The sequence below is a fragment of the Thunnus maccoyii genome, chromosome 21 (assembly GCF_910596095.1).
Source record: "Thunnus maccoyii chromosome 21, fThuMac1.1, whole genome shotgun sequence".
Taxonomy (NCBI): Eukaryota; Metazoa; Chordata; class Actinopteri; order Scombriformes; family Scombridae; genus Thunnus; species Thunnus maccoyii.
Window position 1 is genome coordinate 20,234,732 of NC_056553.1, and position 25,913 is coordinate 20,260,644.

The 25,913-nt window shown below is 40.3% G+C and overlaps 1 protein-coding gene across 7 annotated transcripts in view; it reads right to left on the bottom strand.

Moving 5' to 3' along the window:
* adarb2 (adenosine deaminase RNA specific B2 (inactive)) overlaps positions 1–25,913 on the bottom strand; it is a 385,455-nt gene that overhangs the window by 113,552 nt on the left and 245,990 nt on the right. Inside the window, exon 1 of one of the 7 annotated variants that reach the window (XM_042400122.1) lies at positions 12,169–12,186. The exons of the other annotated variants lie outside the window; for them this stretch is intronic. The gene's annotated coding sequence lies outside the window, so the exon portion shown is untranslated. Of the gene's footprint in view, positions 1–12,168; positions 12,187–25,913 lie in introns of those variants that run through there. 7 annotated transcript variants of the gene reach the window in all.

Consider the following 25,913-nt stretch of genomic DNA (forward strand, 5'->3'; position numbering starts at 1 on the left):
CACGATTGCAGGAATAGTTTAACATTTTGCTGAGAGTTGGATGAAAAGATTAAGTATGTAGCTATAGCTAGGAGACCATTACCGGAGCTTAGCATGAATCTAGCCAGTTAGCCTGGCTCTGTCCAAAGTTTAAAAATACACCTACCAGCACATCTAAAGCTCACTAATTAACATATTGTATGTCCTTCGCCAGGCTAGCTATTTCCCTTTGGATGTAAAGCTAGGAGGCAATTAGCTTAGCCTAGCATAAAGACTGGAAGCAGGGTGAAACAGCTAGCCTGGCAAACAAGATACAGTGTGTTAACTACTGAGCTGTAGATGTGCTGGTGTAGAGTTTGTATTAACTGTGGGCTGGGCCAGGCTAGCTATTTCTCCCTGCTTCAAGTTGTCATGCTAAGCTAAGCTAATTGCCTCTTAGCTCTAGCTTTATACTTAACAAACAGATATTAGTATATTAGTACATTAGAGTGGTCTCAAGCTTCTCATCTAACACCAGCCTTACACCAAACGACTTTTTAAGCGATTTCACTGTTGCAGACAAATTTCCAACGATGGAATAAAATCATGAGAGTTTTGCTAGAGTTGTGGGGCACTGCCATCATCTTGATCGTTTGGTGTAAGGTATTCATAAAACTCACTCCAAGCTGTTTGATTTTATCAGAATGATAAAATGTGTTTGATTTTATTGTCATTGTTATGTTTGCTTTTATCGTTCCAAACAAATACCTGTTTAATATTATCTAACATTTTTAGTCTTGGCTTATGCAAATAGTGAAGTTCAGTGATGTGAACATTGTCAACAACCAATAGGTGTGCTCTCTCCAGCACCAAACAGGAAGGAGAAAACTGGGTAGATAGTAAACATGGCGGGGACTCTGTGGAGGTGCAAGAACATGAACAAGTCTCGGTCTTGCTCGCTCTCTTGTACTGTGGAAAAGGAGGAGAACCAGGAAGTGAACAAGAGTGCCTCTTTGACGTGTCCTCTCATTTGTACCACAATAGAGTGGAAAAGTGTCCACATTCCGTGGTGTCTCTCTTTCTTTCTTTTTGGCTGTTCTTTCAGAACAAACTACTGGGCATCTGTGGCCAAAAGTGGCTTCTGTTTCTACTCTATTGTTCAACAGTTTTTCTTCTTGTAAATTTCCACCAGGAGCAGGATGGGAAATAATCTCAAAAGGAATCTAGTTGTAGTCTTGCAAATAGTGACCCTGCAAGATCCCCAGTCTTTGCATCTGTGACTAAAAACTCAGTGACTTATGACACATTGTCTTTAGATATGAGAGGGTGTCAGACCCTAGTGTTTTCAAAGTCGTCTAGTGTATGGTAGGCATAACTCTCAGCAAAATGTCAAACTATTCCTTAAAGGGGGACTTGTAGGTTCTAAGAAATGTTCCAAAATGTAGAATTATTCCTTTAATAAAGCCTTGATTAATCTCACTAGCTTCACTGGCTCAGTACATATTGCAATTACTGTGTTGCTGTGATTTTACTCTGTCTTCTCTTTTGAGCAGTTGTGGGTTGTTCGTTGGTCATGTTTGGTTATGAAGCTCCCATTGATACAGTAAGTAGACTGGACACCAGCTGCCACTGTTTTTCCTGTATTTCCAGTATTTATCAACCAAGTCATCTGATCTGATCAGATCTGAGGGAAATGTCTGAAGAGACCAAATTTCCCTTGTTGCACGACCTCACTAGACCAAAGACCTGGCTTCATGATATTATGTGACCAGTGATGAGAGTTGACCCATTTGTATGTTGCTGAGTGTGCCACACCAGGAGGAAGGGCCATTCTTCTGCCATCTGCTCCACACAGAGCCACAGTTGCCTGCTGCCCCCATTGATTTCAACTGGCTGGAGGTGCAACTGCTGAGCCAGTCAAGACACAAGGAGGAGCATTCAGGTCCTGCCAGCTCCGACTCTCAGCTCGGTTACACAAGCTCACTTGTACAAATTAGAGAGCCAAAAACTAGATAGATGACGGTGAAAACAAATGGAGGAATAATGAGCTGTTCAGAATGCATGATAATTGGCAATACATCTGTTTGTCATTTTGCTGAACTGTCTGCCATCATAAAAAAAAACAAAACAAAACAAAACCCAACTGACTAATTAGAAATAGGTTAGACGGTTAAATGTAAATGTGTCATTATTTTGTGAAGCCAGTGCATTCGCTAGCAAGGGCAAGCATTTCAGTGGTGGGGCCTAATTAAATCTGGGTTTGTCTGCACACAGCCAATGAACCTTGATGTGCGATGCCATCTCATTAAATAACAGTGATGAATAGATGGATGGATGGAAGGACTGATGGATGGATGGATGGATGGATGGATGGAGACAAAGAGTTTGAAGACACGCAAGCGCTCAATGTCGCTGTCAAATCAACCCTGAGACAAACACAAATGGAAATGCACGCACACACACACACACACACACACACACACACACACACAGACACGTAGACACACTCAGTGTAGCAAACAGCTGGCTACTGACAGGAGTGTCAACCTGCCCAGCTCCGCATCTCTTTATTGGATACTTCATGCGTGACCGTCGTGATGCTGCTAAGTTTGGAGCGCCCACAGACAAACAAGGGAAAGAAAGTTGCTTCTGTCAGTGAGTCAGAGGCTGACAGAACGAGACGGGGCAGCGACGGCCACTGCTGTACCTGACAAAGAATTGGTTGCCAGTTTGAGTGGGTGGGTTCGGGTGTGTTCCCTAACCAGTCATTAGTGTGACATAGGTGTCACAACTTAGCTGAATGCTAATAGTTGTGCGGCAAATGCACTCTTAATTCAGCGCATTGCTGAAATAGTAACAAAACATTTTTACCAATTTACAAAACCAACTTAAGGCACACTGTTAAGCTTATTTTCAATTTATTTAAGAGTATGACAGCATAAAGTGTCGCTGCCAGTGCCTGCCAGCTCTCACACAATGTTGGCACAGGTAAGTTTTCACAGAGTATTCTAGACTTTTTTTTTTTTTTTGCACATGATCTGTCTTTAGGGCTAAATATGCAACTAAGAGTAGGTGCATGGCAGTTATTCAGATGTGACTCAAGAAGTAACAACTAATTGGCCGACCATGACTAAAAACAATTTTTAATATCGCTTCTTGGAACGATACCTCGTTTTAAATCTGCAGAGTTGAGTCTCGCCCAAAGATAAGCTGGGCATCCCACAGTTCTCTCTTCCCCCCATTGTTAGCTTTCTTCCTGGCAGGATTCTTCCTTTCTAATATGTTTTTATAGCCTCTTGCCTGAAGCTACAACATATACTATATGTGTGTCCATATATATACGGCATGTCCAGCAGTCCACATACAGCGGCTGTTCATCTGCATGTATATATGCGCATTAACCTGTCAAATATACTTTCATTGCTGCTCTTCCTGCTGTGTATATGTGTGTGTGTGAATGCATGTGAAAAATAGTGTGTGTTAGTGCTTGCCTAATATGCTTTTATTGGCTCTCCCAGGTAATCCTGCTGCTGAGACGTGGGCAAAGCAGTGCTAAAGCTGCAGAGGGATACTCACCATCAGTGCCACCGATATGCGACCAGTAATACACAGCAGAGTGTTGTTTAATGCCTTCTCTACCGTTAACTAACTCTCAGGGTATGTGCTTGTGTGTGAAAGCATGCATACGTGTGTGTGTGTGTGTGATCCTGTGTGTGTGTGTATGTGTGTGTGTGAAAGAGAGAAGCATTTCCTCTGGGGGCCCTCTGGAAGACAACAAACACTTCAAAGGATCCCTCCGCGATACTGAGCATGATATCTGCCTGAAGACACGAGGTTTAAGCGCTGATCCGCCACTGTTTTCTTTACGATTAGCCAGGCGGCAGAGCAAAATGTCATTTAGTCTAACACTGTTCTGGTGGATTTGCAGCGCTGTTTGTCTTCTTAAATCTACAACAGAGGACTTGGCAAATGAACCCTGAGCCCTATGAATAAAACAACAGGGGAGGAGAGAGGTGGCAGGAGAAAAGCCTCGCTCGGTTTGAGCGTTTGAGGAACAGCATGGTACAGAAGGCAATGTGATTGGAGCCGACAGAGGCAGCCGGCAGTCACCTGCACAGGAGAAAAAATCCCGTCTGGCTCTGCTCGGAGGGGCTTTTAGCGCTCCATCAGCGAGGGAGTGTTTTGTCAGGTGTATTAACACGTAAGGCCTGTGTGGCTTTTACTTCGCTGCAGTGGTGTTGGCAAGGACAAGTTGTTGCCATGTTGCATTCTGTTCTACCATGACCGCTTTTAACTGCTGTGACCCAGGACACACACTTGATCATTAGAGTTATTCATCACGGCTCCTGACACTTCATAACCTGGACTATTTGCAAAAGGTGTTTCCATGGCTCCTGGATAACAGCCTAAGACAGCAGTTCTCCAGTTCTGACTTCATATATTCACACTTCAAAAGAAAGATGCAATTTCAGATCAAACCTTTTAATTCATATTGCTATTAATGTTTTCCATAAGCTGCCACTTTTATACTGTTGACAATCAAACAGTTGCATTCTGGGAACATAAGTTATGCTGCATATGGTTGTTATTAACTGTAAATACCAGCTGAAAGCTGGGAAAACATTTAGTTAAACCTCCATGTGGTAATTACAAGTGAGACGTGGATATCTTTTGTGTACAATATCTCCCATTTGGAATAAACTGTCTCAAAGGTGTCAAATCCACCACTGTTATTTAGAGCTGCAGAGAAAAGCAGCAAATCCTCATTCTTAAAGCTGGAATAAGTTTTAGCTAGTAGTGTGGCTCTAAGGATGTTGGACTGTTGGTCCACTGCTTTAGTCCAAACCGAAATATTTGAAAAACTATTGGATGGACTGCCATGAATTTTTGAACAACATTCATGGTCCCCAAAGGATGAATCCTACTGACTTTAGTAATCCAGTGACTTCTCCTCTATTGCCAACATGTGGTTGAAGCTTTTTGTTTTCAGTGAAATGTCTGGACAACTATTGGACAGATTGCCATGAATTTGGTTGGATATCCCAGAGGATGAATGTTAATAAATTCTTTTTCCTGTTGCACCACTAGCAGGTCAAACCTTTAATGTGTCCAATACTTTGGTTTATGGCCAAATACCTGAAACACTAATGACATTCCCACCAGCCTCAGCTTTACCTTTGTGTTTATTGCTGACTAGCTAACGTTAACATGCTAAATTGCCAAACTCCTAAGTTCTAAACACCTACACCTTTGCTCTGTCACTGTAAGCCTATTAGCGTACTGGCATTAACGTTTAGCTGAAAGCACAGCTGTTCCTAAGTACAGCCTAGCATGGCTGTCAACTCATGTTGTTTAATAAATGACTTAAACAACTCATTCATGATCAAAATGGTCTTTTCTGTCAATCCACTACTTGATTAATCAAACTTATCCTTTCAACATCTATTACAGTGGAATATGAATGATACACTCTCATTAATACAACTGATCATAATGTCTGATGAAATTCTTTTATAGTCGATATTTTAAGTTGTTGCTGGTTGGCACCTCATACTGACTGGTCAGGAAAAGCCAATATATGCAGAATATTGCAGCGCCATCAAACGCAGATATGGAGGTCATTAGTCCAGGGAGACGGTTTGGCCCAGTGACATTTCAACCAGCCCAGTCAGTCATTCCTCACTAATGAATATGTTAGTGTCTGGCCAGGGAGAGCTAGTGTAATTTTTCCCTCCTTTTATCACAAGGATGCAGGCCGACACAGCCGTGGCATACGTTCAACACTCTGCGGGGACAGACAAACAGGCTCTGCCAACAAGATGGAGTGTTTATGTATTTCCCACCTCTCTGTTAATATTCAAATACCTCTGCCCACTGGCACTGTGTGTGTGTGTGTGTGTGTGTGCCTGTGGTACACGAAGCACTGCTTTAGCATGATATCCCATCTTGTGGGTATTGATGACAATTCAATGGGCCCTCCTGACCCACTAGTTCTAATCACCATCATAATCCACCCACTCACTATCGCTCGCCTCCTCCATAACAGACCGCTGGTAGCTGCGTCACCAATGGGTTCATTAAATCGTTGTGTCAAGGGAAGCCTATTTTATGGTGGAGGTAGGTTGGTGGACATTAATTAGTCCAACACTTGTCCATATGCATTATTCAATTGTGTAGGAGGTATTTTGGCCAAGGAAAGCCAGAAAGAAAAATGTGATTGCTTCACTCATCGCCTCCATATGAATTTGCAGCTAATCATAGGATTTACATATTCACATCTGAAAGCTCCTTTCTTTTGTGCACCAAGTTCGTGACTGCAGTTACTCTATTAACAACAGTTTGGGGTCTTTTTATAGTGGGATCAGTCAGGTAAATTAAACTTGTTTTACCAGTGAGTCAGACCGTGATCAACACTAAAATAAAGGCGAGAGCTGGTTAAGAAACGCATCCAAGCTTTAATGGATCATTAGAGGCAACTTTTGGCTGATGAAAATGTCTTGGATGACATCTCGATGTAATAAACTGCCCCAGCGAGGTTTTAGATGAAGCACTGAAGCCGACTGCCAGCAGTGATCGGATGCTGGCACATGAAGGCTAAACAAGAATATTTAAAAGGCCAGTTTAAAATACATGAATAGGCATGTGGCAGTGATTCAAATATAAACTCACAAGTCAGCAAGTGAGGTCAGAGTACTGATAGACCAAGTAAATGTTAGGGGCCACTGTCAGCTGCTATTCAAGAATGCTTTTAAGTCAGAGTCTCTTGTTTACTTCAAAGTTTGCAGTTGATGAATCAAGTAGATCCACAATCCACAATATATGGCCTAAAGGTTAAACTGAAATATGAATTTTTAATCACTTTTCGTGTACGAAATATAAACCATAATGATACTGCAGCTCTTGTGTGTAAATTTTCCATTTTCCAAGAAAGGATAAAATCATTTATTGTGTTAGTGAAAATTAATGGTGTTCCAGTCCTCTGGGTGCCTGGTTCCCATGGCAGTGATCGCCTGATATTTTAGGGCCAGCATTGCTAGGAGACGCATTGTCACCTTCTATAGTGCACTACTGACTGGAGCACATAGTAGCCTATGAACGTTGCATTTGTTCCAATAAATGTCACATTCATGTTATTTCAACATCTGCTGAATCATTCGTTCACTCAGTACCGTATTTATTTGCCATTTTTGAAGGGACTGGTCTAGCTGGCATTAGCTGTCTCTCTTTCATGGGTCCAGTTGTGGTGACGGCTAACGACTAGACTCAAAATTCAGAGCAACAGGTCATCCTGTAACCTCAGCACATGTGTTACCGCATAATTTGAATCACAACTGAATACTGTTCAAAGTCACAGAGAAACATATAGGGATTGATCTGGTGAACTGCCAAATGAGTATATAAGTTAAAACAAACATCAGGGGGATATAAATATAGATATATAGACTGATAGATAGATATAGATATATAGATATACCAAAAAGGAAATGTAATTTCAATTCAACTTTAACATTTAAGTCCAATTTGATGGTGAGCCAAAATCCCTACATTAGTCCTGCGACAACCATCTGCCAAACCAGAGATGAGGGGGAAGTGGAAGGCAATCATCGCTACATTTTATTAACAACTCCATTTAAATGGCTTAGTGGCAGCAGCAATCTGCAGAGGGCACCTTCAGCAATCAACAGCGTTTGAGCACAGCTGCCATGTGAGGTGCACTATGGGTAGTGGGGAGCGCTGAACAATGCGATTAATCCCACAGGATAAGAGAAAAAGAAGAAATTCCACAGACAATCACAGTGCCACGACCTATTTGCTATGCACAGGTCCGTTTGAATAAGTGCTTCATTTAATAATAATTGATTGAGGAGAATTCTGAACAGTGGACGTGAGGTAGTGCACTGGTGACACACTCCCTCTCTTTCTTTTTCTCTCCCTCTCTCTTCTGCCCGCTTTTCCTCCTCTCTCCAGAATTGTATTTTGTGCTTGAGTGAATTAGGTGATCATTTTTTATCTTACATGCCGCGCTGGCTTCTGGAGTTTCTAGCTCCAAGGAAATTGGAGGGGAAGAAGAAGTCGAACATTTATCGCATGCCGAGGTTAATCTCCTGAAATGGTGGGATTTGGTCAGAGAGGAAGTAGAAAATCCACGCTTGCACTCGCGAGCTGCATTACAGTCACATTTCCCGTGTTATTTTTTTTTTTCCTCCCTCCCTCGCTCCCTCACTTTCTCCATCCTGCATTCCTCATGGAGGAAGTAAAATCCTTCTAGCTGAACAGCGGTGACAAGACAAAGTAGCAATGCATAAATTAAGGCAGTGACTGTACTCATCACTCACCGTCTGATACGCTAATAATACTCTATGCTGTGTGGTCATATCTCATCGCTGTTGTTAATGCCTCGAACGTGAGAAAACCTGCACTGTTGTGTTTTGTCTGGGAGGAGTGCATGTGAAATGTTTACTTCAACATGACCACTGAGACAGCGAACAATTTCAAAAGAAATTATGCTAATTGCTTAACTGCAGGTGAGATGTTCACAGAAAAAAAGGAAAAAAAACATGTTGACAAACAGAAACTGAAGGCAGGTGTTGTTCTCAGTTTGAGCTGATGCATAAACAGTAGAAAATCAAAAAGCACTTCAGTTTAGAGAATTTTCTGTGATGATTTTTCTAGCTATTTTAAGGATATGTTCAAACTATCAAGACTGTTGTGGGGCAGGTCTCAAGTTATTTGGGACAAGTGGGGGTCACAAGTCTTGATAAGTGAAGTGCAAATTAAGATCAAGAAAGTCTTTTAGGTCTGAATGCTAGCAATTAAATGATGTAGCATTTGGACAATTTCTTTCAAATCTGTGTTAATTGTAAACAACATGTCACCTCCAGGTCCATTTAGCAGCTGTTCCGGGGATTTTGATTATGTCACATAATCTTCATCAGCGGACTGAGTTTTCTCAGTACTGTGGAATTGTAGATGTTGAAACTTCCATTATTTTCTGAGCACTTTATGGCGGGCAATTTTCTACGTTTTTTTTATTTTCAAAAACTCTCATGTGCAGAGCCAAACCGACAATGAATTGATCCTACTTAGAAGTATTGTGTGTGTATCCAAAGCCAGATATATCTTATTCCTCTGTGCCGTAGACCTCCATTGTTGTCCAAAAACTATTAAAAACACATCAGTGAGCCACACTGCTGCCCTGGGTGACATGTTCCTTTATAACTAATAGTTTGGGCATGTTAGTTTGTTTAGAAACAGCTAATACAAACAGCGATCTCGTTTTCAGTCTCCAGAGAGTAGTTTTGTGTAGAGGCCAATGCAGCTCTGTTTACAGCTTTGCTAGCTTGTTGTGCTACATATCACAACCTCATGACTTTTTACTACACTGTAAATTTCTCAGAGCTTCAGTACAAAGTCAAGAGGTTGTGATATGTACCACATCAAGCAAGCGAAGTTCTGTAAATAGAACCACATCCTGCGCATGCGCAATGGCCTTTGCTTTACACGGAACTACTCTCTGGAGACTGAAAACAGGATTGCTTTAAACACAATAGTACTACACAAGTAGTAGTTCTTTCCATAACGTTTTCTGAATAGTGGCTGAAATCAGTGAGTATTTGGAATTTAGAAATTTGCCACTTGTACTAATGGCAACCAAACAGTCAATAAAAACATGTTGAAGGTTTCTTTCTTTGGACTTAAAGTGTTAGCCAGTTTACTGTTTTTGTCTGTCAAAATCCTTGCTGCCTCCAAAACTTTCTACCTGCTCCTGACATCAACAGAAAGCATCACTCACCACTGTGTACCAGCTTGCTATACTTTTTTAAAGAGAAGTGGAGAGGCCTTTCACTGTAAACACATGCTTGACTAGACGGCTGCTGCTGAAGAGCCCAGAACCCTCAGATTAAGTGCGTCTGGGTAGGAGATTTATACCTGCACTTTATGGCATTTGCAAATGACTCCGTAGTGGCAGAGTAATTCCATCCTGTCATATTTGTCTTTAGAAATGGTAACAAATTATAGTGAGTTTGCGGCGGAATAAACTCTTCTTTACCATTTCGTGCTTCCTTCTCTTCTTTTTGCTCTACCTTTTTTCCACTTTCGGGCTGCAGAGATAAGTCGCTGATGGCAAGATTGCAGGGCCATCCATTTACAGTGTGTGGCAGGTGACAGGAAGACATGTTTCATTCTTCTTCTTGCAGCATGATGTGGTTCCCCCTTTCCCCTCTGTCTATTCTCCCTCCTGTGTTCTGTTCCCCTCTCTGAACTCCCCCAGCTTTCACCCTTCCATCACTTTTCTCCTTCTCCTCTCCTTCCTTCCTTCCCTCCCTTTCTTTTGACTTTCACTATCCCTCCACACACACACACACACACACACACACACACACACACACACACTTTCTAGTGGGGTGCCTGTCAGCATAACTCAACCCGTCAGCTCAAGGGACAGGATAGGGGTAATTGGGGTAGAAGTGTGTGAGTGTGTGAGTGTGTGTGTTTGTGTGTTTGTGTGTGTGTGTATGTGTGTGTTTGTGTGAGACAGCGCATTCATGGCAGACATAACTGCCATTCTCTTTTCCACTACCTACTAATGAGGTGTGACTTGTGTCTTGTAGAGAGTTGGACAGACAATCATACCCTCACCTCCCCCCACACACACCTCCCTGTGACCCTCTCTTTTCTCTTCTCTCCTCTTCTGTGCAGTCAATAGATGCCGGAGATCTATCAGTCACCCAGACAACAAGTGAGGCCTGACCAGAGCTCAGCGAGCAGGGTGTCAACACATTGCACATGGCTGCATCAACTATAGCAAACACCCTCTGCTGACAGTTCGTGAAATAGTCATGAAATTTAAACTATAGATTTGTGTACATGGACATGAATTTTCCATTTTTTTCATGACACTCAGCACAACTTTCAAAGAGCCTGTCAAGTGGCGTAGTTCAGATGACTTCTATATAAGGTGACATATTTCCATATTCAGAGGTGGTGAGTCGGGTGGATGGATAGATCCTAAATTACAAAACGTGCACTTAGAGGACTTTACTGCAGGAGGTCACTGTTCGCTTCCCGCTTGCTAGCTAGCTAGCAAACAACATGAACTAATGTTCTTTGACAGTATTCACACCATGAAACTATAACCAGAGACTTTCTAAGTCTTAAATCAACTTTGCTATAACTATGACCCACACAAACGATTAACTTTAACTTTAACAGTACCCACACAAATGACATTCACGCACTACCATGTTTAAAATCTGAAATTAGCAAATTTACACACAAGCTAGCTCAGAGATGATCTAATGTTAGCCATTAGCTAGCTAGCTAGCTTGTGTGCTCGCTATTACAGTCAACGTCTGAAGCTAACAGCAGTAAACATTATGGCTTGTTCTGAAATGGCAGTGTCTAATCATTTCTTCACCTCTAACCCTTACATTAAATATTTATGTTGATACATCACCAAATACATCGAATCAACTGCACAGTAATAACCAATCTGACCCAACATTCTCTGTCTGAACATTCAGCAATTTTATTTGCTAACGTTTCAACTTGTGTTCTTTTGCACCATGAAATCCTAAATTCACTACCTAGCTACATCTCACACTCAGTTTGAGACAGGGGTTGGGTAGGAAGTGTAGAATGGCGCTGATTTTCAACAAGCATTTAAGTCCTCAGACAAGCTCGAAAATCTAACATTAGAGGGCTAAACCTGATTTCAGAAAATATTATTTATTTATTTTTTTAGGGGTGCTGACATGGAATTCAGGTGTGCTTGAGCATCCCTAAAAAGAGTCTAAAATTGCCAATGGTCATTGCTCATTTAGACTGAAAAGACTGTTCTGCTTCATGATGTATACAAAGCTAGATGCTTGTCATACATTCAAGCCTTTTGTCTAATTTAGATAAGTCATCCATGCAAAAGTTGGTGAGTGTTGTGATATATCATGGACTATCCCAAGCAATTATTCACAAACATAATACATGACATTTATTATCACATGTGAGTACTATAGTACTTAAAGACAGCAGTTATAATGACTTGTAAATTGTTACTTAGAAACTGTTACTTACATAACTGTTAATTTACAAGTCAATTTGTTAATGCTTCTCTAGACTGACAGACGGGCTTACTAATTTTAAGCCCTGCATTTTCTATGTTTTCTTGATGTATGTCAATCAGACGTTAAGAAAAGTCTGACCTGCACTCACCCTGACACCTTGGTCACAGCAATGAGCGTTTCGCCAGTGCACTGCCTGTTGCTCAACCTGTCAGCCACTTTAACAAACCACTTGCACGCTGTGGTGTCTTGTACCTAAGCAGCACGGCCGGCGGTCTCATCGCTCAACTACAAAAGTGCCTGTGTACAATATCTCCTCTCATTAAGTCAGCCATAATGTGTCCCCCAGGCAGGAGTCACACGTAATGTGAAGCCGTCTAATTAACGCTGTCACGTCACTTTCATTTAGGAGCTATCCGACAGCATTACGCGCCTCTTTAAGCGCTGAGGCCCTCCCAGCCTAGTTCACCATGTCCAATGACTTATTCCTGCTTAGCGCTTCACATTTCCTTAACTTTCACTCATTACGGGTGTATTATAAAAACATATTCCCTGCAGAGTTCTGCCAATTTAATCTTTTGTTAAACGTGTGAGGTAGAGTTGTAATCTAATAAACCCCATTAGTAGGAAATAAGGCTTGATGAAGACGAGGGGATTTACGAGAGGTCCGCTAACCGCCCTGCTTTGGCCCTGAAAGAAATTACTAATCAACGACCAGCCCACAACTAATTGCTAAAATAGCTTGGACAGACATTCCCAGGAAAGATTACGGGAATATTGCTGTCACTTTGTTCCTTTCAGTTTTAAACTGAGGGTAAATTACCCATATTATGGACTGCAAATGCGTCACTGTGAGGTCTGACTTTACATGGATGAATTATTTTCAGCTCTGCAATTCTTTTAAGTGTTCATGTTCTATTCTTGTCAAATGTTGTCAAATAATGTGGTTGTTGTTAATTCATTTACAGTTTCAGTCTTTGCTAAAGAGGTTTACAGTAATTGGATACAACAGTAGTTTAGGCAAATTAGTTTCAATTGCCTTTAGAAACTGTAAAATGAATTAAAACAATATTACTATTGAGTTAAAGTGATTAGAAGAGGAATATTGCAGCCTCATAAGCCAAAACAACCCCCAGGCATGAATGGTAATATGAGCATATACTGCAGTGCGTTTGGCTCTATTCATTTGGACGTTTAGCTGCTCATTCAGACAGTTGCTAGTTTCTTTACATACTTCAAATACAACGCCTTAAAAAACAACTTCAAGGAAATCGGCTGTTTTTCAGGCATTTTGTCAGAGTGAGAGGCAGGAGCAGGAGAGAGAAACCAGATGAGAGGTAAAAGTGTCCCTGAGCAGCAGGTTGGAAGCGTTCATCCAAATCAAAGAGGAAATTTGAGATGAGAACAGTCACCCGAGTGGCGACAGTGGGTTGGTTATTGATTTGTCCTCACGGGTGTCCGTCATTGAGACAAACTAAGGGGAAATCCCTGGAGGTGATCATTACCGCTGAACGCATGTCAGCAAGCCCATTAGGTAGCATGGCTGCCTCTGAACTAAAGGCAAGCAGAGGAGTAAAATGCTGTTCTTGCCGATCCTCAAGGGGCAACAATGCAGCGGAGTAGACATCCACTAATAAATCACCAGCCATTCACATCAGCCACGCAACTGTAGATGAGATACAGTTGAGTCCACTGAAGGACTACAGGAAAAAAAATCTTTGATTGAGGACTATATTTTTTCCATCACATTCTGCTAGCTAATAGGTCAAATATGTCAGTTATGAAAAACATAGAATACACATAGATCTTTATGATATTAGCGATTAAATGTTATTTCTACAGTTCCTTCCTTCATTCAATTCCCCCTCTACTCAAAAATGCATTTTGCTTATTGTTGCTTCGGTTGGATGTTTGAGCTTCATTGTATGTTTGACACTCGAGGGCTATTTTCACATAAATCTGCTGCAAGTGGACGGTTAAATCTGAGTTTAAGGCGTGTACCTAGAGCATGATTTGTGACATCACAACTAGTTTGGAAGCCACTTGTGATCCACTATACAACGAGTGTGATTTGAAAACTTGAAGCCTCCAGAGCACACTGAGAATGGACTTTTCAGTGAAGTAGGAGACATCTTGTATCCAGCAGTTAAACTTCTGAAATGAAAAATATTTGCATATTCATAGATTTTTGAATTTTTCAATGAGGGAGAAGTAGTAGATGTCATTTTAAGAATTTCTAACAAGGACATTTTTAAATGGAAACACCATATCAGACTATCTGACAGTATTTTTATATACGCATCTTAAACATGTCTGGAGGGGATCTTTAAAAAGTTAAATGGGAGGGTGTTGCCTTCTTTAAAAAGTGAATTATAATTTATAACCTCTCTCACCACCCTGGTAATTTTCTTACATTCCCTAATTTTATCCAGAAGCATGACGTAGTAATAGTTTAATGTTGTGTTTGCATGCATACGTGTCATCTTTCATCCAGAATACAAACACCACGGGACCATTTGTAATATTTGGGGTACAGGTGGAGAGTTAGTGCCGAGAAGTCTCTTGGGCTCTTTCCAAACACATTATGTGCAGCTCACTTAACACCATTGTTGATTGACAACAAGCAAGGCAAACATTCATAGGAAACAGCAGGCTGTGTATGATACTGCTGACTACACAAACCTGCCGTTTAAGTCCCGCTCTCAATCGCCAGGCCGGCCACTTTTTCAGCTACTTTTGTCCTTTCAGCTCTCCTTCTTCCCCCCTTTTTCTCCCTCAATCCCTGTCGTCCTACCTCATTTGATCCCTTTTTCCCCTCTTTTTCTCTTTACCCCTCCTCTCTCTGGCCAAAACTGAGACAAATTAAACAAGTCCCCCTGTAATGGTGGAACCATAAGCCTCTGGCAGTGCTCTATTAGCCAGGCTGCTTATTTGTTAACAGACTGGATTAATGTGCTGTACTTGGTATGGGAGGCCACCTGCTCAGGCAGTGAAGGGTATTCACAGGCTCACCAGTCCGCTCACTAATCTGCCTCCAAGGATGATTGCAGGGTTCTGTGGCATGATAAGGCAGCTAACCCCGTTTCCTCCCTCTCTCTCTCTCCCCCTCTCCAGGAACATCAGTGAATGGTTAATTTCATCACTTGAGGGACTCTTGACCCCCGAGGTGCCTTGACTCCTCTTGGCTAGCAGGCCGACCAGCATGCTAATGGAACAGATGTGTCAGCAGAGACTCCTCTGTCCTCGTGTTGCACCCACAACATTATACTACCTCACATTAAACATCTAACATCCAAAAGGGGACATGGATTCATACAGTGGGATGCTCACTTTGGTATACAACCAACTCAGGACTTGAGTCAAAATTATAAACATGGACCAAATTATAGATCTGAATGAGAGTCTAATCAGGCCAGGTTGGGCCCTGCTGTATTTCTGCAGGTCTTAGCTCTGTTTCAAATCCTGCAATAGATCTGAGCAGAGTCTCAGCTCTGATCACTTTCTTGTGCACTGAAATGTGGGTTTTGATGCAAGACAAACATTGCAGAAAATAATAAAAAAATGTATTGTGTTGTATTGCTCTTTGTTGTTTCACAGATTGATTTTTTTAAATTCATTTAGGTTTCATTAGGTTCTGGTAACTGTAGGTTTTCCACATGTAATTTTGGCTCAGGTCCAACATTTTGAACACATTAGGGAATCTAGGCCTACTTTTAAAAGTAGGAACAATTTCATATAGGCCAATCTCAAACTTCAATTATATTAATATTGTAACTTAAACTCCCAACAAAAGATTAAGGTGTATTACGGACTTAAAAAAGTTTAGGAATTACGGGACGCTTTCTTGTCGAGAGTTAGATGAGAAGATAGATACCACTCGCACTAGCAGCCAGTTAGCTTAGCTTAGCACAAAAACTGGAAACTACTACCTTTAATCTCACAAATTAACACATTGTAACTCATTTGTTTAATCTGTAACAAAATGTGTTTTTGTATAGATTAAACAAAGGAGATAAGGTGTCAGTTACTCAGCCTTAGAGGTGCAGGTAGATGGATTTTGTTAGCATAGAGCCAGGCTAGAATATTTCTCAAGATGTGAAACTATTTGTGTTACAGACTAAACAGAAGCAAATATTCCTCTTGCTTTATTTGAGCTAATTTGACTGCTTGTGAAAATACATTCTTTCTGCCAAAATTATGAGCCAAAAGATGTGATAGTGCAATCATTAGCTTAGCTAGTTAACGACAGGGGCTAACTTGTTGTATGTGGGTTGCTCCTGTTAACAGATATTTTCATATAAAAATGGGTCAAATGTCTATATGACATGTGAGTTACTTGTTTGCACTGCCTCAAGTGAATCCATGCATATTCAGGTTGACATACTTGTCAAAGTGACGTTTTATTCCTTAATGAGCTTTTGGGTTTCCATTCTTGGCACTCTGTTTTTAAGCAGGTCTTTTTCAATTTCAAGAAACTGAAAATGTCAAATAATCATTTCATGTGCATCTGATGAGTTTTTTCTTTTTTTACACCAACAAGACAGAGGCTGTTTTTGAACACCAAATATTAAAGCTTTCATGCATTTGGTATAAGGAATCACTGTTGTTTTCTATCAGTCAGCCATAGAGACAAGCAAAGCAGCTATTTATTGCAGATTAGGTTTGACTTAAAACTCACTCAAAGCACATAATAGGACAACAATGCATGACTGACACTTTGACTATTTTGAAAAATGAGTTTTTCAGCAGGCAGCAGCAACAATGAACTGACTAGAACTACAGAGAACATAAAAATAGATTTCCAGCGATTTGTCAATAGATTGATTACAGTGTTCTGTGAGTGAGTTGACTTTCACTGTGATGCATTAGCTGTGTGTTTCAAAGAACTCACACCTCTCCAGAACTATAAAACACTTTAATTGTCTAACTGAACAGAAAAAAGAATCAATGTTGTGTTACATTGGCTTACAATCTACACAGCTGCAGGGTAATAAGATAAAATACTGTCCTACGGCAGAGTTTATAGTGCTGATACATTCAATGGTGTCCACAATTACCTTGTGAAAATGTAGTTTATCTACAGTATCATACAGCATGTTAACAAAGAGAGGCAGCTAACATGAATGGCAAGGGGTCCTGAGGGTTTGCAATCTGCAGGAGGTGCTGATGGGTTGAGGTTCGGGGCCTCTTCGCAACACACACATACACACACACGCAGAGGCGATGTCACGCGCTGTCAGGCACCCCAGGGCAGTGCTGCATGTACCATGTCAGGGAAGAGAAATGATCTGTGAATCCTGGGGGAGCAGTCAACTAATGTGCACTGAGCTCTGTGTCCCTGTACAACCTGGATAAGTGACATAAAAGGTTCCTTCCTCCATTCATGTATCTCTTTTTCTTTCTAGACAGTCTCATTCTTTATCAAAGTCAGAGATGTCAGGTTTTCTTTCCTTAAAAATGTTGTGAATGTTCAATTTTAAATGTTTACATGCTGCATTTATCCCAGTGGAGGTTTAAATCCTCACTATGTCTAAAAGTCATTTTGGTAATTGACAACTTCCCCAAACAGTAATTGTCCAATCACAGCTTAGCAACCGTAACTAGGCACAGCAAGCCTATCAAGCATTTCTCTGCATGTCGTAGTGATATGGACGGGGGTGGGGGGGGGGGGGGGGTGGGGGGGGGGGGGGTATTAAGAGCGATAGCTGGTATCCAAAGAGTTGGAGTGTCATGTCTTTTTATCACTCACTCTTAGCAAAAATTTGAGGAATGGATTAAATGGTCTGCTCCAATGTAAGCTGCACTAATGTTGCATTACCTCCAAAGAAACAGCATATTATTTACCAACTACATTATTTTGTGGGAATTATCACATTTGGGGAAAAAGAAAAAAAAATCTGGAGTGAGACATTCAATGCGTAGTATTCAACCACTGCAGGGAACCAGTCCTGGATGCTTCAGTTCATTGCAACGTTAAACCTGATTGGGAGAAAGTTCCCAGCTTAATCACTACCTGAGATAGTGCTATGTTTGCCCAAAATAGGTTAATACTGATCATCAAACCCTTCTTTGAATCTTGTAATGTTGAAACATAATTTTGAAAATAGGTATAAAGCATAAATCCTATAACTACTGTACTATATGTAATATTAGGGCTAACTAGCTCTACTCAAAGTGCTGCTCCTTTATTCTCATGTCTTCTACATTTATCATCAGCTGGTGAGGATGCTGACTTTTTGCCTGGGACCTATTAGCTTTAGCCTCAGTGTTTAAGCATGATATCATGTATGTAACCATCAAGTGCATATTTAAGGCTCTTTTACAGGGTTCTTGTTTTAAAACAAGTCAGCTGAACATGAAGTTTTCAATCAATTCTTTGAGCTAACAATAATAAGCTAGCTAGCTACAGTATAATATGCTAGTGAGTTTCTCATTTCAGCCAACAAAATTGTCAGAATTGACAGAATTGAGACGTCTACTTTTGTTGAATCTCTGTGTGAAATCAAGGACCCATTATTAAGAAAATTACTAAGAAGTGTGAGTGGTAAAATTGCCACCATTATCACTGTAAACTGCACATGTGCTGTGCGAAAAACAACCTGACAGGCATAGCAACATTTTCTAGTGGGACAGAGCTTAAGGGTTAGTTACTGCACAAACAGAATTCTGTAGAGACATGGCTTCCCTCAATACAAGCCAAACATCTTTAACATTTAACATCGACCAAACAAGCATTTGTTCCCTCTAAATATGAAATGAAGCCTTTTTCATACCTCAATTAATTTGTGACCAAAGAGAAACAGAGAGGTTGAAAGCAGGAGGAGGTTCAGAGGAAAAGAAAGCATCACAGAGGAACGAGTAAAAGAGAGATGCATATGATGAGAGAGAGCGAGGGAGACAGGCGCCACCACTCTCTGTGTAGTCGGGTGACAAAGCGCCCCGCCAGAGGCTACAGCCGTCATAAAAGCAGTAATAGAGTGAACACACATTTTCATTAGCTATTGATTCATTTCCAATTCTCCATTAATTTCGGGGGGCCATCACCGCACAGTGGCCTTTCTCCTCCCCAGGCTACGTTTCTCAGCTCCGCCTGACATAACCGTGGTAATTACTGCGCTCCCGCCCCGCAAGCTGTTCACAGTCTCATACCGCAGTAAAAATTGAATGAGTATTCTAGAGGAAAAAGCAGACGAAGGGAAGAGAGGGAAGAAAAAAATAGACTGAAAGGGAGAAATCAAAGACAGCAAGGCTATCACCTTCAGGCATGCGGTTTGACAAAACAGAATTACAATGGGCATGAACAATTGCCATTGTGCTATTTCAGCCTTAATTGTCAAAGTGCTCGATCGGTTCAAAGCTCCGGGAGAGCACTGCAGCTGTGGCTGCTACAGTAGACACAAACTTTTCCTCAGAAAGAGAGAGAGAGAGAGAGGAGGCGTGTAATAACAAGCACCAGTGACTGAGCGGATGATTCAACGTCAAGTGAGACCAACCTTGAGGATAATGCTCGAGTCAGAAAGCACAAGCTAAGTGCACATTATACACTTCTTGCAGCCGGTCATACATCCACTATACACTGTACACTTTATGGGTATATGATTCTCAGTAGATGACAAACACATCAGGATGTATATGATGTATGACAACATGCGGCTGACCTGCGGTTCAGACTGCAGCGGAGGTTTATATCAGGAAGATTGTGCACACAGGTCTCTTTGCCTGTTACTGAGAGGTCAGTGACAGCCTGAAGTGTCAGACAGGATGAAACACATGTAATGAAATGTGTACAGTACACACACACACACACACACACACACACACAAACACGAACAAGTACACTTGTGGGAAAGAGAGTTCTTACCTGATCGAGACAACATCGAGAGAGGCATAAGGCAAAGGAAAGAAAAAAGGTTATTCAAATTTTTAGTTCAATACTTAAGTGTTTCCCCAATAAATACGAAATATAATAACATATTTTGCAGTTCAGAGGTAATTAATCACAAAAGAGCATTTAAAGCAGTTTAAAGGTCACCTTCCTGCCAAGAAAAAACCCTTTTTATTTTTCCTATTCACACCGTCTTGCTCCATCTTTAGAAAAACATCAAAACAACTGTATTGTGCAGTATGAAATCAACATACATGTTTAATAAGTGGGAAACATTACTATCCTGAATATGAAAAAAGGTGACGCCTGCACACTTACTCAAAGCCATAAAAGTTCTACTCGGATCTTCGTCAGATCAGAATGTTTAAAAAATGGAAACCACATCCATATTTAAACATTGTGCACACCAATAGGCTGACAAGCTCTATGATGGCAGGTGTTGTTAACCATCCAAACCGCCCAGCACAATAAATATCCAAAAACAATGAATAAGTCAATAAAATACATAGAAAAAAAGTACATAGAAAAGCAGTAATAGAAAAGCCATACCTACTCATACCCCCCAATTTCTGTACAAGAATTTAAAGTTTCTTCTCTCTTCATTCTAACTTAATACAATATATTTTTGTGAATGTAGGTGATGCAGATTTTGATGCATGGGTTGATGAATCTGATATACTCTTTATACACAAGATGCATGTTGGATATATTGAAGTATGGTTTTTGTATTACTGCTTTTTTGTATGTACTTTATTGAATTGTTCATTGTTTTTGGATGTTTCAGCCTATTAGTGTGCATGATGTATAAATATGAGTGTGGTTTCCATTTTTTAAACATCCTGACCCAACGAAGATCCAAGTAGGATCAAAAGGATTGTCATTATGAAACTTATGTGGCTTGGAGTAAGTGTGCAGGTGTTACCTTTTTTCATCGATGCTGTTTTCTGATAGTCTTGCACCTACGTGATGTGCGTATAATTACTCTCCTTCAACTTGTGAACATTACTATTCTGCCATAACTCGCATAGGAAAGCGCCACTGTTCATTGCACTGGAGGCTACCCAGTGGTGTGGAGGGAAAAGAATGAACTCCACCAGGTTCATCTATCACACTAGCTGCCTCCTATGCTCCACAAAAGATGAAAAAAGGGGGAAACAAATGGCAAAGCAAATCAATTACATGAAAAAGAATCATGTCACCTGTCAAATATACACTCTGCTCCGTGTCGCTCTGTTTTTTTTCTTCCAACGGCGCACATTTTCGAGATTGAATTTTGAAAACCTTATACATTATTAACACCCTTCATGCTTCATCAATTTACCGGGGTAGATTCTTTTTTTTTTTCCCCTCGCTCTCTTTCTCTTCTGTTTCCATGAGACAAAATCTAATAAACACAGTGTTTGTTCTTAGCATCTATGCTCTTTTTAATCCAACATATTAAGAGCCACAGTGCCACATATGGAATTCAACAGGGAGCCTCTTCAAACTCTGTTTCACAACGAGTGAGGGAGAGAATCAGAACGAGAGAAAAAAAAAAAAGAGAGGGAGAGGACAATCAAGCGTCAACTATTTAAGTCATTCAGAAAAGAACCCCATGATGTGGGCTTAAGAGGCTGGACAGACAGCGCTAGTGTGGCTAACTGGGGGAAAAAAAATACACATGAAGAGTTTTCATATCCGCTCAGATTAAGGGTACTTGGAAGAAGGGTGAAATAACGACGGCGTTGTCAAGGAAACAAGTGCCACGGCGACACCTTAATCTGGAGAAATATAATTGGAAAAGGAGAGATAAACATCTTCCTATCTGAGTGTGTGATGTACTGAACGGTATTCGAAAGGAAGTCGCCTGAGCACTCATTACTGGAGTTATTGTAAGAATAACACTAATGAATACATATGGAGAGACGTCCTCAGGGGCTAAAAGAAGGAACTCTGATGTCGAAACAGCCTTCTAGGGCTTTCTTACAGGATAAAGCAATGCTTAAAAAGGCTTGTTGCACATTCACAAGCCGCTTATGAATGTGATGAGCTGCGGTGTAAATAGCACTTGTGTACGGAAAATGACTCTGGATTTCTCCACAAAACAAATATTGGATCTTGCGAGTGTACAGGTGCACGCCACACATGCTGCTTCACTTCTCCCTTCGGGTGCATGCTCTCTGTTTGAATCAAAAACACAAGCAAGTTACACCGTAGGACACAGTATCATTAACGACTCAACCTTCACCGATGAAAAAAGAAGTCATAAAGAACTTTGTGCAAAATGACATGCAAATAAGGAAGAACTCGAGAAATCTTTGCCATCTCTCACCAATTATCTTGTTAATTACAAGCCATTGTGAAGGGCTCCCACTGTCGACGGGCTCTCTGATTATACAGTGCATTTGTCCCCACTTTCCACAGCCTAATCAGTAATTACTACCTGCAGCTGCAGCTCAGTACAGAACAGTCTCGGCCATCTTGGGACAACAGGGAACACTGGGCAATTCGAGAGATTCTGGGCCTGTCATTGTGTTCATATTTAGTTAACTCAGTAGGAGTGTGTTGCTGGAGAAGTCAGGTCTTCAGGAAGTTCACTGTGCTGTCTATGAATCACACAACACAACACACAGTCTACAATTCTCACTTTCACACCCCTCAGCTTCCTTTAGAGGTGCTATGTGCGGCATTTTAATCATTGCTGTTTTTACAGTTGCAGTTAAGTTGACTACTGTACAAATTAACTGAGGACTGCAAACGTGTTTCTGCACTGCATTTTACACTATGTGCATTAGAATAGGCCAGGAGTTATAAGGTTCTGTCTGACATCTTTGTAAAATATGAGTTATTTGCATGAAACTATTGTTTGCCCAGTTATTCCCATTTTGTGTAAGTAGATTATGCATTAATGGTCATGTAATTTAAATGAAAAAGGTTCTACTGCACCTACAATGTTATTGTAGGTTTTGTTAAGTTCCACCTGTTAAGCTAATATAAAATTCCATATTTTGACCATGTTGCCTCAGTGCTCTGTAACTAGTCTTAAAGGAGCTGAAAAGATCATGATTTGCGGTGCAAACTGAGTAAAAACCTTAAAAATTACTTTTAAATCTTGTGAATGATACTGTTAAAAATGCAAACCAATTTGAGTCATTTTTACTTTGTTTGAACTTGATGAAAAGCTTTTTACCATTAGCTTCCATGCTGGAAAGCTAGCTTGCTAATTTTATTTGCACACCGTGTTTATGTTTGTTAGCAAAAATTATTATTATTAGTAACTCGAAGTTACTGCGACTGCTTTAGAGATGATAGTAATTAAACCAGGATATTAATATGCAGGACTCTCAGATAAACTCAGGTTTCTAGCTAGCTAGGTGCTAAACATTTTAGTGGTCTGAGACTAACTGATGCTAAATGCTCATTACTGCTCGTGTTTCTTGCCTGTCTTTGTCCTTTTTAGCAAAGTTATCACATTCCTCAGTGACTACATTCAGAGATGATATACTAAAAGTGATGACCAAAGATTATCCAGGAAAGATTGGGAGCAGAAAAGCAACCAGAGGAGCAGAGAAATGAACAAAAGAGACTGTAGCAAACATATGTTTTTTTTGTAAGATGTATGAATTGTCAGTTCAGATCTGTCAGTTATTTGACCAAATGTATTTGTGTCTCAATTAAAAACAGGATGCTGAATTTTTGTCTGTACCCAAATATCTGATGTTCATCGCTTTCAGTAACTAATACATTGATTTATGTATATTAAAGCAAAGTAAGACTGCACATGTTTTAAATAGTATAATGGTTAATCAATTTAATACCATGTGCTTGAGAACTCTGGACCAAATAGCCCCTATGAAAGCTAGGTCATGTTCTCAAGGCCCTGGATCAATGAAAATATTAGAAAACTAAAGAGAGAATGTAGCTGAATGTAAATGGAAAAGTCTAAAATTCAAGTTCATTGACTCCATATGAGGGAGTTATTATCTTCATTTAATTCACTGGTAAGTAGTGAGAGACTCTTACTCTCCTAATCTAATTGCCTCTAAAAAGCACAACTCAAGATTTCTCTTCAGTACCATCAACAGTCTAGTAAACCCTGCCTCAGCTACTGTTTGTGCCACCTCTGTAGAGGACTGTGAGAAGTTCTTAAAGTATTTTGCTGAAAAGATAGAAAACATCAAAGCATCAATTACTCCTGCTGGCTCACTTCTACCTTCGCCCTCACCCCCTCCACCATGCTGTTAGATGAGTTTACCCCCACATTACCCTTAGGGATTTGGTCGACATTGTGTCCAATACTAATCTCACTACATTTAAATTTGATATTCCTTCCAGAGGTTTTTGGAGTCATCGCCCCTTGACTTCTTAGCATTGTGAATGAGTTTCTTGTATCTGGCCTGGTCCTAGACTATTTTAAACAGGCCTGCATCCAGCCTCTCCTTAAGAAACCTGGTTTAGATCCAACACGCCCCCACAACTACCGTCCTATATCCAAATTACCTTTGGTTTCAGAAATTGTTGAAAAGGTGGTTGCTAAGCAACTTTTAGAAATAATGGAAGGAAGCAATATCTGACAAATTCCAATCTGGCTTTAGAAAGAACCGCAATGCGGAAACAGCTCTACTCAGAGCAACAAATGACATCCTAAAAAGTGCGGACTCTGGTAATCTCACTGTTCTAATTTTGCTTGACTTGAGTGCTGCCTTCAATACAGTTGTTCATACAATTCTAATCAACAGACTCAGGAACTGGGTTGGCCTAGGTGGCCAGTATCATATCAGCTGTCTCAGTGCCTCAGTTTAAAAAGCTTTTAAAAACCCATCTGCCTCCACAGACTGGCATCTTTATCATATTTTTATAATGTCTATTCAAAAGTTTTAATGTTATTCTTTTATATTTTGTTTTATCTCTATGTTTGACCACTTCTTGAAATCCCTGTTTTTATTGCATTTTCTGTGTAAGATGTTCACTCTATGTTATATGTTCGCTATCTTTGCACCTATACTGTATGGTACTGTATTTTGTGAAGCACCTTGTAACTCTGGTTTTGAAACGCGCTATAGAAATAAAGGTTATTATTATTATTATTATTATTATTATTATTATTATTATTATCAGTATTATAAACTATCCACTTTTTTAAAGACAAACTTTGCTTTTTATGCCTTAGCAGAAAGAATCTTGTAATTCCTTTAAGATGCATGTCATTTTTTTGCAAATACTAGATGACTTTGCTGCATGTCAGTTTTTCTAGATAAAATATGAAAACTTTGAAGCTCTATATATCTGACAACTTCCCAGATTGTAGACAGAACCTTATAATTCCAAAGTCACAAGCTGGACTGATTTACAGCACAAACAAAGATGATGGTAAGACTAACTTTTCACAATATACATGTTTGGCAATTCTATATGCAGCTTTAAGAGATTAGGTATCCAATATATCACACTTCTGTAATAAATATATTAACAACACCACACCACCACAACCTAAATAATGATGTGAAGCAGTGGTAAAACACATGTCATGCTCTCACTCTACTTATTTCAGCATTTCTGCCCTTCGCCACTGCTGCACAAAAGTGAGCAAGTGTGATGTACCACTATGCGATCCCTCCAGGCAGCTGTATTTAGCTGCCATCTTTGTGCTCATATTCCTTAGGGGCATACTACAATCTGCTTCTGATTGCTCACTGGTTAACACACTACTGCCTTCCTCACACCTACAGGGTTAAGTGCCATTTCGGAAGTCTCTCTGAATAGATTTTTAAATTACACTTTAACACCTTGAAACTTTTTACCAGTTTTGATGAAAGGTAATTTCACTTTGATGATAATTCAAGATATTTGGAGAAACCAGAAAATACTGGAGTTAACTAAAGCAAAGAAGAATGATCAGAGCATCCAGTTTATGTAGTAAAACACACATATCTGAGGGAAAAACTATAAGCTGCTTTCCCATTCTTTCTTGGCTTTGGGGGTCATGACCTGTACCACTCCACCCACCAGCACCCATAGAGGAAGATTTGCTC